The following is a 14,341-nucleotide window of genomic DNA, read 5'->3' as shown; positions in this document are numbered from 1 at the left end:
TGACATCGAAAACAGTAAAGCATTAAGAAAGGGCTCTGCGTATGTTAGTGTGCATGTATGCACGTGCAATTCAAAGTAAAGGATTATGGGCAGTGAGAGCGTCACTGAGAAGGTGACTTTTGAGCAAAAGATTGAGGCAGATGAAGAAAGACCCAGGGAAAGTCCTGGGAGGAGATCATGCCACAAAGAGAAAACTGTCGAGTGCAAACGCCCCAAGGAGTTACCTAGAGTGTCGCAGACAAAGCAGGAAGGCCTTCATGGGTGGAGTGAAGCAAGAAATAGAAAAGGTCAGAAAAATAGCTGGATTCCCTGGGCTTTGCAGACATTACCTTTTTGGAGCTGAAAAGGTTTTGAACAGAGAAACTAAATGATGTGACTTGTGTTGTAAAGTTATCATCTGGATGTTATATTAAGAATAGACTGTGTGTGGACGGGCAGTAGATGGGGTGCTGGTAGGCTAGGGCAGGAACCAGAGAGATGAGTTAGGAGGCTATTATAATAATCTGGGGGTTTTGGAGACTATTAACAATAACGCAGACAGTAATGAGACGGGGTTGTACCAGTATAGTTGTATGGAGGTGGTGAGAATCATCAGATTCTGAGACTATTTTGAAGGTGGAATCCCTAGGATTTGCTAGCAGATTCCCTTGTGGCTCAGCTGGTAAAGAATCTGCCCACAATGCAGGAGACCTGGGTTCGATCCCTGGGTTCGATCCCTGGGTTGGGAAGATCCCCTGGAGAAGGAAAAGGCTACCCACACCAGTATTCTGGCCTGGAGAATTCCATGGACTATAGTCCATGGGGTCGCAAACAGCTGGACACGACTGAGCAACTTTCACTTCACTTGGATATGAGATGGAGAAGAGTAAGAATAACTCTGAACTTTTTGTCCTGACTTACTGGAAGGGTGAGGTTGGCATTGACTGAAGTTGGGGAAAACTTGGAGAGGATCAGGGTTGCTAAGATCAGGAGTTCAGTTTTGATCTGTTAGGTCTGACATGATGACAAAACATCTGTGGGAGGCGGGACGATGGCTTTCCCAAAGGGGCCGTCTGGATCCTACTCCCTGGGACCTGTGAATACGTGTGGCCACATGGCAAAGGGGAATGAAGGGGGCAGAGGTAATGAAGGCTGCTAATTAGCTGACCTTGGGATAGCGTTATCCAGGTGGATGCAATGTAATCACAAGTTTAAATGTGGAAGAGGGCCACGGAGGAGGCAGTGTCAGAGTGATGCAGTGTGAGAATGATTTGACTGGATAGTACTGGCTTTGGAGATAGAAATGGCCAACAGAAAGGGAGTGCAAGCAGTCTCTAGAAGCTGGAAAAGACAAGCTAATTGGTTCTGCCCTGGAGCCTCTAGAAAGAAATGCCACCCTGCTGGCAGCTTGACTTTAGACCAATGAGACCCATTTTGGACTTCTGACCTTCAGCAGCGTAAGGTAACACATTGGTGGGTTTTTTAATGTTTTCTTTATTCAGCATTGGCTGCGCTGGGCCTTCGTCACCGTGCACGGTCCTGCTCTAACTGCCGCAAGCCGGAGCTCCTCCTCCTCGCAATGCTCCTCCTCCTTGCAGTGCTCCTCCTTGCAATGGCCTCGCTTGTTGCACAGCACAGGCTCTAGAGCAGGCAGGCGTCAGCAGTTGTGATACTAGGACTCGGTTGTCCCTCAGTGTGTGGAATCTTCCTGGAGCAGGGGTAGAACCTGTGTCCCCTGCATTGGCAGGTGGATTCGTAGCCATTGGACCACCAGGGAAGTCTTTGGTGTTGTTTTAAAGTCACTAGGTTTGTGATCATTTGTTGCAAAAGCAAATAGGAAGTAGAGCATCCAAGTGGAGCTATCTGGTAGGTAGGTGGATATAAATGTCTGGATTTGGGGTAGAGGTTCAGGATGCAGGTATAAATGTAGAGTTACTGATGATACTTAAAACCAGGAGACCTGGGGAATTTCCTGACAGTCCAGTGGTTAGGACTCTGCACTCTTGATGCAAGGGGCATGGGTTCAATCCCTGGTCGAGGGACTAAGATCCTGCGTGTCGCAGGACATGGCCAACAAACAAGCAAATGAACAAAAAACTAGGAGAACTGATGAGATCAAGGAAATCAGTACAGAGGAGAAAAGAGGGGAGGGAGGGAAGGGGAGGGGGGAAGGCAAGGCCTGAGCTTGGAGAAACTCTGCCAGTCCAAGAAGCCTGGAGGGAGAAGCTAGTGAGGCAGCACAACCAGGGGGTGCGGCGAGGGAAGTGTCCCAAGAAGGGGTGATGATATACATCATGCACTGCGATGGGTCAGGTGAGAGGAGGATGGGGATGGATCGTGGGATTGAACATGGTAAAGGCTATCGGTGATCTTGACAAGAGCCATTTGAGTGGAGTGGTGAGGGCCAAAACCTTTTGTAGATCTTAGCAGGAACAGTAAGAATGGAACTGAAGACGAGTATAGACTCTTTTCTGAAAGAATTTCATCATAAAAATGAGCAGAGAGCAGGATAGCTGGAGAGGAAAGTAGCCTGTTTGAGTGTGATCAAGAGAAATAACAACGCATCTTGTGTTAATGAGAATGACCAGCAGAGAGGATCAGAGAGGTCCGGTTGCTTGCTCAGGTCACATGACATGTAGAACAGGGTTGAATTGTCCCAGCTGAAGGACAAACCCACCCCCAGAAGCAGAGCCACTTAGCTAACTCAGCAGCTGACCAGCCACTCATGAGTGAACCCAACCAAGACCAGCTTAGTAATGTTTACTGTTTTAATCTATTAACTTTATGGGTGACTTTTGTGTAAAAAAAAAAAAAAAAAAGAAAGAAAAGCAAAACAAAACTGGTATTGGGTCAAATTAGACACATGTGTTTGGGGTGCACATGACCACCTAAGTTCATGACCACAGCTGACTGATACATGCAGAGGACATTATTAGTTTCATTAGAATGAGACTGTAAGAGGCCTTTTGCTCTCCAAGGTCTGCCTAGGTATGAAAATGTATACTTTATGCTAAATTTCTAATTTCCTTTTTCACTGGAAAAAAAAAATAGGAATGTAGTCACCTTCAGCAACTTATTTACAACATGAAAATTGATACATATTTCTCTGAATAGGTGGCAAAATAAGAATAAATAACACTATTACTGTTCTCTAAATACTTGTCTAGACAACACCAAGTAAATGCTTTTGCATGTTGTAATAATGCCATAATTTAAATTTTTTACACTTTGCTTTCATTTCTTTTGAAAAATCATGAGGGAAGTTTGTATCTCGAATATATTTGAAAAAATACTTTTCCTATGTTAGCTTGATTGTGATGATTATTTTACAATATATATGTATGCTGAAACATCAGATTGTATGTCTTAAGTATATACAAATTTTGTCAGTTATTCCTCATAAAGACAAGAAAAAAAAAAAAGCAAAACAAAATTTGGTTCCTCAAAATGAATTCATCAGGTGAAAAAAGGAAGAAAGAGAAAGGAAATATCATTTTCCAAAACCTTAATTGGCTTTAGTTCTGACCCATAAGTAATTGTCTGCAAAATTACTTTCAGGGTATGACTTTGGTGCAAGAAAAATTATGATGGCTATAAACTCATCTTTTAGCTGTAACTGTTAAAATCTAGAAATAGAAGCTTGGAATACATTTCTTGATTAATCCATTCCTTTTCTCAAAAAGTCTAGGATAAGGAGGCCAGAAGTGTAAGTGAATTTGGAGTAAGACCTTATTTTGCAGCATTTTATGCTTTAATGAGGGCTTCCCTGGTGGTGGCTCAGACAGTAAAGCGTTCGCCTGCAATGCGGGAGACCCAGGTTTGATTCCCGGGTGGGGAAGATCCCCTGGAGAAGGAAATGGCAATCCACTTCAGCACTCTTGCCTGGAAAATCCCATGGATGGAGGAGCCTGATAGGCTATAGACCATGGGGTTGCAAAGAGTCGGACACGACTGAGCTACTTCACTTTCCCCGTGGCTCAGTGGTGAGATGAGGGTTTGATCCCTGGGTTGGGAAGTTCCCCTGGAGAAGGAAATGGCAACCCACTCAGTATTATCTCCCAGGAAATCCCATGGACAGAGGAACCTGGTGAGTGACAGTCTATGGGGTTACAAAAACGTTGGTTATGACTTAGCGACTAAACATCAGCAATGCCTTGCTGCTGCTACTGCTGCTAAGTCGCTTCAGTCGTGTCCGACTCTGTGCGACCCCATAGATGGCAGCCCACCAGGCTTCCCCGTCCCTGGGATTCTCCTGGCAAGAACACTGGAGTGGGTTGCCATTTCCTTCTCCAATGCATGAAAGTGAAAAGTGAAAGTGAAGTCGCTCAGTCGTGTCAGACTCCTAGGGACCCCATGGAGTGCAGCCTACCAGGCTCCTCTGTCCATGGGAATTTCCAGGCAAGAGTACTGGAGTGGGGTGCCATTGCCTTCTCCGCAGCAATGCCTTAGTGAGTCTCTAAGCGCAGAACATCTGGCTTTGTATTCATTCCTCTTCTCTCTTTTCTGAAGGTTAGGCTATTGTGATTCTCCTTAGGGTCAGGATCCCTAGGACTTTCCTTCTCTCTCCTCCCTGATTGCCCTCACAGTTCCATTTCAGAGGAGATGCACTATGCCCTTACTGGTGCTTTCTTTGTGTAAGTTTAGCAATTTCCAGTTCCACCAGAATGTATTCCACACCAGACTGCACCACTAGTAGTCTATGTGTACACCAATGTAAGGTCCTATTTGAAGCCCGTAGCTTTACAGACTGGGTTCGATGCATATCCGGTTTCCTACAGACATGGGACAGAAATTTGCAAGTCTAAAATCTAAGAAATGTGTTTGCCCAAAGGCCTAGTGATGTGTCAGTAACCATTCCTGTCCACAGAAGTTTTTGAGTCACTTTGCGCTCTGTCGTTGTACGCTGACTTTCCTCTGGCATATCAGGGTGCATTTAAGAGAGAGCAACTTTATTCATGACTCTTTACAGCAGACGGTGAAGAAATCACTGTTGTGGAGGGGTTTTGATTGGAACTAAGGGAGCTATTCTGAACTTGACATCCACCGAAGAGCCTAAGTGGATTTGTCTTTCATGTTTGGTCTCAGGTATTAAGCACTTTCTTACATTAATCATTTCCTTGTCTGTATAATAGGGTGTCAACCAGAACTTCCATATAAATGTTAGTTTTATTGAACACGTATGCCAGGAGCTGTTCTAAGACCTTTCTAAGGTGGGAGTTTGAATGCATAAAGCAGTTGAATTTCATACATTTTGATTTGTAAAATTTCTTAGACCTAATAACAGTCTTCAAAGTTCTTAAAGGTCATTTTGTCGTGAAATAAAAAGCAATTATATGACTTGGAGAAGTACTGAAAGAGAAATATGTTTATTTCTGAATATGTTTCTGTTAAAGCAATCAGTTGATCCATGGAAAGACCAAACAAAGAAACATGACAGGGATTAATACAGCAATTGGACAGCCATGAAAGAAGGGAATTTTTGGCAAAGGCAAGGTGTAATCATGAAACAGGAGAGATGGAAAACATAATGAGACCACAGCTACATGCAATAATGTAGCTTTTTTTTTTTTCTTTTTAAGTTGTGTCTTGAGTGTAGCTGAGTTTTAAAAGGAAGTGGCTAAGGAAATGCTGGTATTAACCTGTATCTTTTCTTATGAAGCTTATGATGCCAAACAATTGCATAGTTTTCAGAAATGGTGAAATTAACATGGTCATGTGCCCTAAGATGGGAGTGGGGAGAGAAATTTGGGATGAAAAAGTGTAACAAATTTCCCCCAAATTTAGCCATTTAAGACAACAAAAAATACATTATCTCATATAGTTTCTAAAGATCTGGAACCCAGGAACAGCTTAGTCACATGGTTCTGGCTCTTAAAGTTGCAGTCAAGCTGGCCATCTTCTAAAAGCTTGACTAAGGCTTTGAGGAGAATCTACTTTCAGATGCACTGAGATGTGGTCACAAGGCTTCAATTCTTCACATTTTATTTTTATAACCTGACCTAGAAAATGACAATTACTTCTGCTGTATGTGAATGGTCAAACTGACCAACCGTATTAAGACGAGATTGGTAACTATGCAGGGTTTGACTATCAGGAGATGGGATTTTCGGCTTTGTTTATGGTTTATTCTTTTACAAAAATCATTTGGCCTTCAGTTAATGAACCAGCATCTGCTTATACACCTACTTCCTTTTGGATTATACATAGGAATTTGGAGCTGGAAGAGACTGTAGAGATGATCTTCTGATCCAGAGATTTTGGTCTTTTTGAGGAAAATAAAGCCCAGAATACACAAATGAATTGCTTTAAGCCATGTCCCCTCCAAGAGCTGATTCAAAATTTTATCTTAAGATCTGTCAGTATCTTTTTATAAAATATTTGAACAATATTTTGTTTATGGTTTATTTTACTGATTCATCACAAGAACCCAAATGTTTAATTTTTCATGAGTCTAGATTCAGTCAAGTCAAATCTTTTTTAAATTTATGAAAAAATGTATTGAATATTTCATGAATATTATTTTGTGCCAAATTCAAAATTCAAAAATGAAAAAAATATTATTCTTACTCTAAAGAGGCTTAAAATCTATTACAATCAATTACAATTAATATTAATATTAGAATTCTGTATGTAAGATGCTAATTGGCATGATTTAACATTTCATGACTGATCTCATGGCACCAGTGTTAAGCTAAAGGGCTTTGTAGCTCCCTTGTTGGTAGCTGGATTTGCTACTGGCGGTTAAGCTGGGTCCATGCAAGGAGATCCAACCAATCCATTCTAAAGGAGATCAACCCTGGGTGTTCTTTGGAAGGAATGATGCTAAAGCTGAAACTCCAGTGCTTTGGCCACCTCATGTGAAGAGTTGACTCATTGGAAAAGACTCTGATGCTGGGAGGGATTGGGGGCAGGAGGAGAAGGTGACGACAGAGGATGAGATGGCTGGATGGCATCACTGACTTGATAGACATGAGTTTGAGTGAACTCCAGGAGTTGGTGATGGACAGGGAGGCCTGGCGTGCTGCGATTCATGGGGTCGCAAAGAGTTGGACACGACTGAGTGACTGAACTGAACTGATGTTGCTTTAATGTGTTTACATTTGTTTATTGAAGTACAATTATTTACAACATTATAGGAGTTTTGTTAGGGAACAGGGTTCTTGGCCTCCTTAAACAATGGAAATTGATCAAAGGCCAGACTAGAAATTCAAGCAAGACTTTATTGGGACTGGTGCTACAGCAGGAGAGAAAGAAATCACGTAACACTTTGCCTTGTTTGCATCCTGGGGCAGGGGTGGGGGTAAGGGGTGAGTGTAGGAGTGGGTCCTGGGGTTGGGTCGGAAGGGGTGGCTCTGGCGGTCTGTCTCCTGCCTTCACTGTGTGGTGTGAGGGTGCCAGGGCAGCTCTCTGCTATTACTGGGTTTTGGTCTTTAGGTATCTTGTTCATAATGTGCTCCAATTGCACATGCTCATAGTTACTTTTAGTCCCTTATGGTTTCTTTGAATTTTGTTGCTGGAGAAGACACTTGTCCAGGGGCAAACATTGTAGCAAAGGGTCCCAGGTCCCAGCCTGTCTCAGTTTCTGGTGAATAGCATAGTGATGCAGTATGTTTCGGAGAAGGCAGTGGCACCGCACTCCAGTACTCTTGCCTGGCAAATCCCATGGACAGAGGAGCCTGGTGGGCTGCAGTCCATGGGGTCGCACGGAGTCGGACACGACTGAGCGACTTCACTTTCCTGCATTGGAGAAGGAAATGGCAACCCACTCCAGTGTTCTTGCCTGGAGAATCCCAGGGACGGGGGAGCCTGGTGGGCTGCCGTCTATGGGGTCACACAGAGTCGGACACGACTGAAGTGACTTAGCAGCAGCAGCAGCAGTTTGTTTTCTGTGTCTGTGAACCTGTTTTTATTTTGCATATATACTCATTTGTAGCATTTTTTTAAGATTCCACATATAAGTGACTTTATACAGTATTTACCTTTATCTCTCTGACTTACTTCACTAAGCATAATATTCTCTAGGTCTTCCATCTATGTTGCTGCAAATTGCAGAATTTTGTTCTTTTTTATGGCTGAGCAATATTCCATGGCGCATATATATATATATATACACACCACATCTTCATCCATTTATCTGTTGGTGGGTATTTGGGTTGTTTCCATAGCTTAGCTACTGTAAATAGTACTGCTTTGAACACTGGGGTACATGTATCTTTTCAAATTAGTGTTTTCATTTTTTTCCCCTGATATATACTTAAGAGTGGAATTGTTAGACTATATAATAGTTCTATTTTTAGTTTTTTGAGGAATCTCCAGACTGTTTTCCATAGTGGCTACACCAATTTACAATTCCGCCAACAGTGTATGAGGACTCCCTTCTCTCCACATCCTCAACAGTATTTGTTATTTGCAGACGTTTTTGATGATTAACCATTCTGACAGGTATGAAGGGATATTGCGCTATCGTTTAGATTTGCAGTTCTCTAATTATTAGTGTTAGTCAGTCAGTTGTGTCCGACTCTTTGTGAGCCTTACAGGCTCCTCTGTCCTTGGAATTCTTCAGGCAAGAATACTGCAGTGGGTAGCCATTCCCAATAATTACTGATATTGAACATCTTTTCAAATGTCTGTTAGCCATCTATATGTCTTCTTTGGAAAAATGTCTTATCAAATCTTCTGCCCGTTTTTTGATTGGGTTGTTTGTGCTTTTTTTTTTATTTTCATATTGAGTTTTAAGAGCTGTTGGTATTATTGACTATTAACCCCTTCTCAGTTACATCATTTGCAAATATGTTCTCCCCTTCTGTAGGTAGTCTTTTTTGTTGATGGTTTCCTTTGCTGTGAAAAGGTCTTAAGTTTAATTAGATCCCACTTGTTAATTTTTTAAATATTTATTTCTTTTGCCTTAGGAGACAGATCCAGAAAATATTGCTGTGGTTTATGTCAAAGAGCGTTCTGCTTGTGTTCTTTCCTAGACCTGGTTTCAGGTCTTATATTCAGGTCTTCGATCCATTTGAGTTTATTTTTGTATATGGTGTGTAGTAATGTTCTAATCTCACTGATGTACATGGAGCTGAAATAGTAAAGGTAAAGAACCAGCGTAATGCCAGGCATCCAGGTAGGAGCTTTAATTACAATATAAAAGATGTTTCATAGCACTGATTACCGCTTCTGTTTCTTCTTCCTGGAAAATGAAGGGAAGAAAAATACACTGTAGGTTTCTCCTGAGGAGTAAAGGTTAGCGAAATATGCTGCCCCAAAATAGGCCTCTTTGGCACAGGATTATTTTGAGAAATAGTAGACATAAGAGAAGCTCTGAAGACACAGAAGTTACCATTTTTAAGGGAAATTTACATTTATAAGGAAATCCCCCTTTGTAAGGTTATCTTCCTCTGTATCAGAAGAGAAAGATGACTAAATCACAAGAAATCCATCAGTGGAGAAGGCGCCAATTTAAATCCGTATAGCAAAACTTCCTTTTGTTTATGATACTTCTCCTGGTCACGTCCCCATAATTGGATTCTTGCACACCCTTCTCTTTTGTCTTTAGCTGAAGATGGTATTTAAGCCTTAATTCTCAACTACCCCTGAGTGTCATTCAATTTTTCCTGCCTATCTCCCCAAAATACATGAAGTATACATATTAGTAAACTTCTGTTTACTTCTTTCTTGTTACTCTGTCTCTTGTTACAGGGTTCCAAGGAGAAATCTTAGAAGAGCAGAGAGAAAATTATTTTTCCTCCTCTATAGGAATAAATGCAATAATCCGGGTAAAATACTTAGCCCACAGACTGACACATAGTAGACATGTAAGTTATCATTATCAGATGTTTCAATAAAGCGTTCACTAGTATGGACATAGATAAAGCTGGGAGAGCAACAGCAAGCCATGGGTCAACAGGGCTAGGAGGAAAATAGGAACGAGGTCCAGGCCCAAAAGAAGTAAGAAATATAAGAGCAATGGATCTGGCTGGCAGAGCAAAGTGAGGATGAATTCCATCAAGGTTTTACTCAAAGCCAGGGCAGGCTTGGTGGGTAATCTGATTTATTTGAAGGGGCTGGAGTGGGAGAGACAGCAGAGCAGAGGCAAAAACTAGGTGAATCTGAGGTTTCAATATAAGAAAGGAAATAGAGATATCATATAGTGGAGCAAGTAGAAGCAGGCTTGGCCATAAATGGCTGTACCTTGTCAAAGGAAATGGCTAGGGTGGAGGGGAAAGAGATTAATGCAGTATGCCAAGATGATATCCACATATGTGGAAGCCCGTAACCGTTACGTGGGAGTATAGTGGAGAACATTTGGATAAGGATAAAAGTAGAGAGAAAGCCAAAGTGACGTAGTTGTGGGAGGATACTAAAGACATTTCCATACAGAGTGGGAAATAGAAATTGTATTCTGGAATCAGACAGCACATGCTGGCCAGGCTCTCCAGAAAATTGCTGGATCCAGGTTCTGTTAAGAACAATGCATCAAATCCTTGAAAGTCAGAATATCATGGTAGTTTAATTTAATGGGCCATAAAGGTGGACAGATTTAATTTCAGATGTATTGTGTGACATTTGATAAATTAACCTCTATTAACCTTGGTTTTCTAGCAAGTCAAATAAAAATGATAAAATTCTTCTGAGGGCAATATAGGAGAAGTCTTTTGAAAACGGTTAAGCATTTTCCTAGAATTTCACTTTCCCGTTAATATAGAAATGACAAAAGAGAGTTGCTATTTTGGATTTAATTTTAACAACAATGAAGAAGCTCTGAGCTGAGTTGGGAACTTCAGAAGAAAGAGGAGAAAATACAAGGTAATTACCTACACTACACCCTGGGTAGAAAGAAGGGAACTCAAAGCATGAACCTGGGATCAGATCGTTTCTTTCCATTCCTCCAAGAGGTTCCCAAAGCACAACTTGGCAAGAACTTTGGGACCATGTGGGGAGCGAGCTCCGCCCCTGGCAAAGGTCATGAGGAAGGAGGCTTGGCATACGCAATGGCGGGATCAAGCCTCAGGAGTCTCCCTGGAAATTCTCGAGCAATCTACACCCAAAACCAGAGTCTGCCTACTTTCTGCTTTGTGCTTTCACCCACACCTCTGACTTTACGGGGGGCTGTCCCCCACTACCTCTCTCTGAAAAGAGTTAGCTTACAGCTCCAGTTAATAATTCCTGGGTGTGACAGTGTTTAACCTACAAACTCCTTTGGAAATCCTCTAGCCTGCCTGAATAGGTTTTTCTGGCCACATGTGATTGTTCAGAGCCTCCCAACTGTGAGAGGCAGGAGATGTTCTAAACTGTCTAAACACAGATTCTTTTGAGTAGTTAAAAGATTGATTAGAAATTGTATTGGTGAAGGGATTTTCACTTGTTGGGCCAATGTTTGCTGCTAAGTCTCCATATCCCTTATCTGCTGTGTCCCTGGCAGTGTATTGATTAATATAATTGGTGTAAGTAGTAGCTTTAATGTTTGTAACCTGGGACACTTGAGTTAATTCTTTTTCTTGTTATAGCCCACCACACCTTTGCTCTGTAGGAATGCAACTTTATCTAATGCTTTTTGGAGGCTGGCGCCTGACTTTAGAGTAATCACCTTTAGAGAAAAAGGCCTCCGGGCCAGAAGATGATGCAAATCACCTAAACTTTTGCATATGATAAGTTTGCAGGAAGAAAGCCTGGCTTACTGCATGACTCTACCCCTTCCCCCATTATCCTTTATGCATTACTTAAGGTATAAAAACTACTTTGGAAAATAAAGTGCGGGCCTTGTTCACCGAAACTTGGTCTCACCATGTCGTTCTTTCTCTTACCTTCTGGCTGAATTATTCAGCCTCTTTTCTCCACTGAATTTCCTCACTGAGCTATCCTTATTCTATTACTCTTTATATCCTTAATTAACGTTTAATTAAGCAGTTGTTTCCTGATCCCCGCCGACGCCGTCCCCGCTTCGAATTCCCTGGATCCACCGGGGCTGGACCCCAGCAGGACCACCCAGATGGCCACACATTTGCTGCCTTTTTGAAATGTTCCTTTTCCTTTGTCTTTCTGTGACATTTTTGTGCAAACATTTATTTTTCTGCCTAAGTGGTTCTGAAAGTGCCTAAGTCAGAGTCGGGAGCACTTCAGTTCTTTTTCATTTCCTTTGTCCTGCCACTTCTCTACAAAATTTATCATTCCTTTACTAAGATGCCATCCGAGCCCAAGTTTTAACCACTCCTTTGATTTACCCACCTCTGAGTGCGCTCAGGTGTGAAAGTGTCAGTCGCTTAGTTGTGTCCGACTCTTTATGACTTCATGGACTGTAACCTGCCAGCCTCCTCTGTCCTTGGGCTTCTCCAGGCAAGAATACTGGAGTGGGTTGCCATTTCCTTCACCAGGGCATCTTCCCAACCCAGGGATCAAACCTGGGTCCCTTGCATTCCAGGCAGATTCTTTACCGTCTGAGCCACAAGGGAAGCTCATGCATGGTGTACATGTCAATAAATTTCTGTTTGTTTTTGTCCTGTTAATCTATGCTTGGTCAGACATGGTGCGTCCTGCTAAGGTAAAGAGAACGTAGGAGGATAGAAGGAAAGCTTTTTCTCCTCCCCTACGATAGCTACATGATGACGCAGCGTCTGAAAAGCTAAGCTGCTGGGCTTGTCAAAGACTTAGGTCTGGGATGGGCAGAGCATCACTTCCACCGCATTCTCTTGATTGAAGCAGTCACAGGGCCAGACCAGACTTGAGATTGTGGAAAATAAACACCACCCCTCAATGGAGGCAGGGTGGACCAAGAGTGAGCGGCCATTTAAAATCTACCGCATTCCCGTTTAATATTTTTAAAAAACTCAAGACCTTTGTATAGACCCGGAAGTACCCAGGTGAGGGTCGGTAGCAGAAAGAGGCCTGTCGTAGTCGTAGCTTGTCAGCGCTCAGCTCCACACTCCCTGCCTCTTCTCAGTTGCTTCTGGTCACTTTATCACTAAACCTCCATTCTTTTCAGGACCACCTCTTCCTCAAACAGGCCCACAGCTGGAGCTTCCTTCTCTGAGGCTGTGCTGCCACAGAGGCGACAGTGAGCAGCAAAGGAGGGGAAGCCAGATGTCCACGCCCCTCCTCCTCCTGTCTTCAGCCTCCACTCCCACCGGGAGCGCCCACGGCGGCCGCCCCTCTTCCCGAGGTCCTGTCTCCTGCCAGCTCACTGAAGACCCATCGTCCCAGCCCCCCAGTTTCCTTTCCTCTCTCACACATGGTTTACTTTCTGATAAGTCTCCAGATGAGGCCAGAAGTCATTTTCCATGAGAAAAATCTCCTTACCCCAGAGACAAGCGTATTGACCTTGTCATGCCCTTGTCCTCCCCACACCGCAGTAGTGACTCTGGATCTTACCTTTCACACCTACTGTCCCACTAACAAGGGATGTGGAAATGACAAGAATAGACTTTATGTTTTTTTATGACTATAATAAATTTCACCTTTCTCTCTCCTGGTTTTTATCCGTGGCCTCTCCTCTGCTCTGCCAGAGCTGTCTGCCTTGGGGAGGATGAAGGTCGTAGCAGTAGGAAGGCAAAGAGGAAGGGGAAGGCAGGATTCAGCTTCTGACTTCCAGAGCTGTCAGAAATGAAACAACAGTCTTAAAAGCCAGTCTTTGTCAAGAGAGGAAATTTCTCTACTCCATAAGCCATCATTAACATATCAAGAGCAGGATCCAGTGGGCTAAAAGCAAAGTATTATTCTAGCGAGAGAGAACTGAGGGGAAGAAAAGTACCTGCTGCAAAGGGGTAGGCGGCTGGGAGGTGATGGCGCCAGAAGCCCACCGCCTGACCCAGAGGGGATATGGGAAGAAGAAGGAGCTCAAGTTTGTGGAGCAGGTGGCGAAAGGACGTTTTGAGATGCTGTATTACTCTCCACGCTCAAGTCCTAGAACAGGGAGGTCTTCAAGTCAGTCAGAGCAGATAGCAAAGGGGGTTTGTCCTTCTCAGGAACAGCTGCTTGAAAGTAGGTGAGATTCAAGCTGGGGGACTTGCCACACAAGATGTCACTGTGTGAGGCTGAGGCAAAGAACGCCCGTGGTTGGGAACTCATGGTGGGCCGGGGGGCAGCTGAGATTAGTGGCCAGACCTACACTGGCTCTTTAGCCACCAGCCGAGGAGTGAGGTGGCCAAGTGCTGACGACCTTAACCAAGCTGAGAGAGAAGGCGGGTGAGCTCCCCAGCCGCAGATGTTAGCGGGATGCTCAGAAGGACCCAGACTCACCCTCAGCTTAGTGGGTGCCAACCAGCCCACACCCAAGGACAGCGCTGACTGGCCTGCAAGGGAGACAGCAGGAAGACAAGCACATGCCAATCCCAACCCCGTCTCCCCGGTGCCAAGGGGATGTGTGCCTTATCCG

The 14,341-nt window shown here is 43.4% G+C and overlaps 1 long non-coding RNA gene across 1 annotated transcript; it reads left to right on the top strand.

Annotated features, from left to right (window-relative positions):
• The first annotated feature begins 1,124 nt into the window (after nucleotides 1-1,124).
• Nucleotides 1,125-13,435, top strand: LOC147371276 (uncharacterized). Its single transcript, XR_015164763.1, has 2 exons — nucleotides 1,125-1,441; nucleotides 12,953-13,435. It is a non-coding gene; the product is annotated as an uncharacterized LOC147371276 (long non-coding RNA).
• The last annotated feature ends 906 nt before the right edge of the window (nucleotides 13,436-14,341 follow it).

The sequence above is a fragment of the Bos grunniens genome, chromosome 5, assembly GCF_055505025.1.
Source record: "Bos grunniens cultivar Pamir isolate PY7600 chromosome 5, Bosgru_T2T1.0, whole genome shotgun sequence".
Taxonomy (NCBI): domain Eukaryota; kingdom Metazoa; phylum Chordata; class Mammalia; order Artiodactyla; family Bovidae; genus Bos; species Bos grunniens.
Note: the sequence above shows the minus strand (reverse complement) of the source record. Positions and strands in the feature narration are given on the sequence as shown.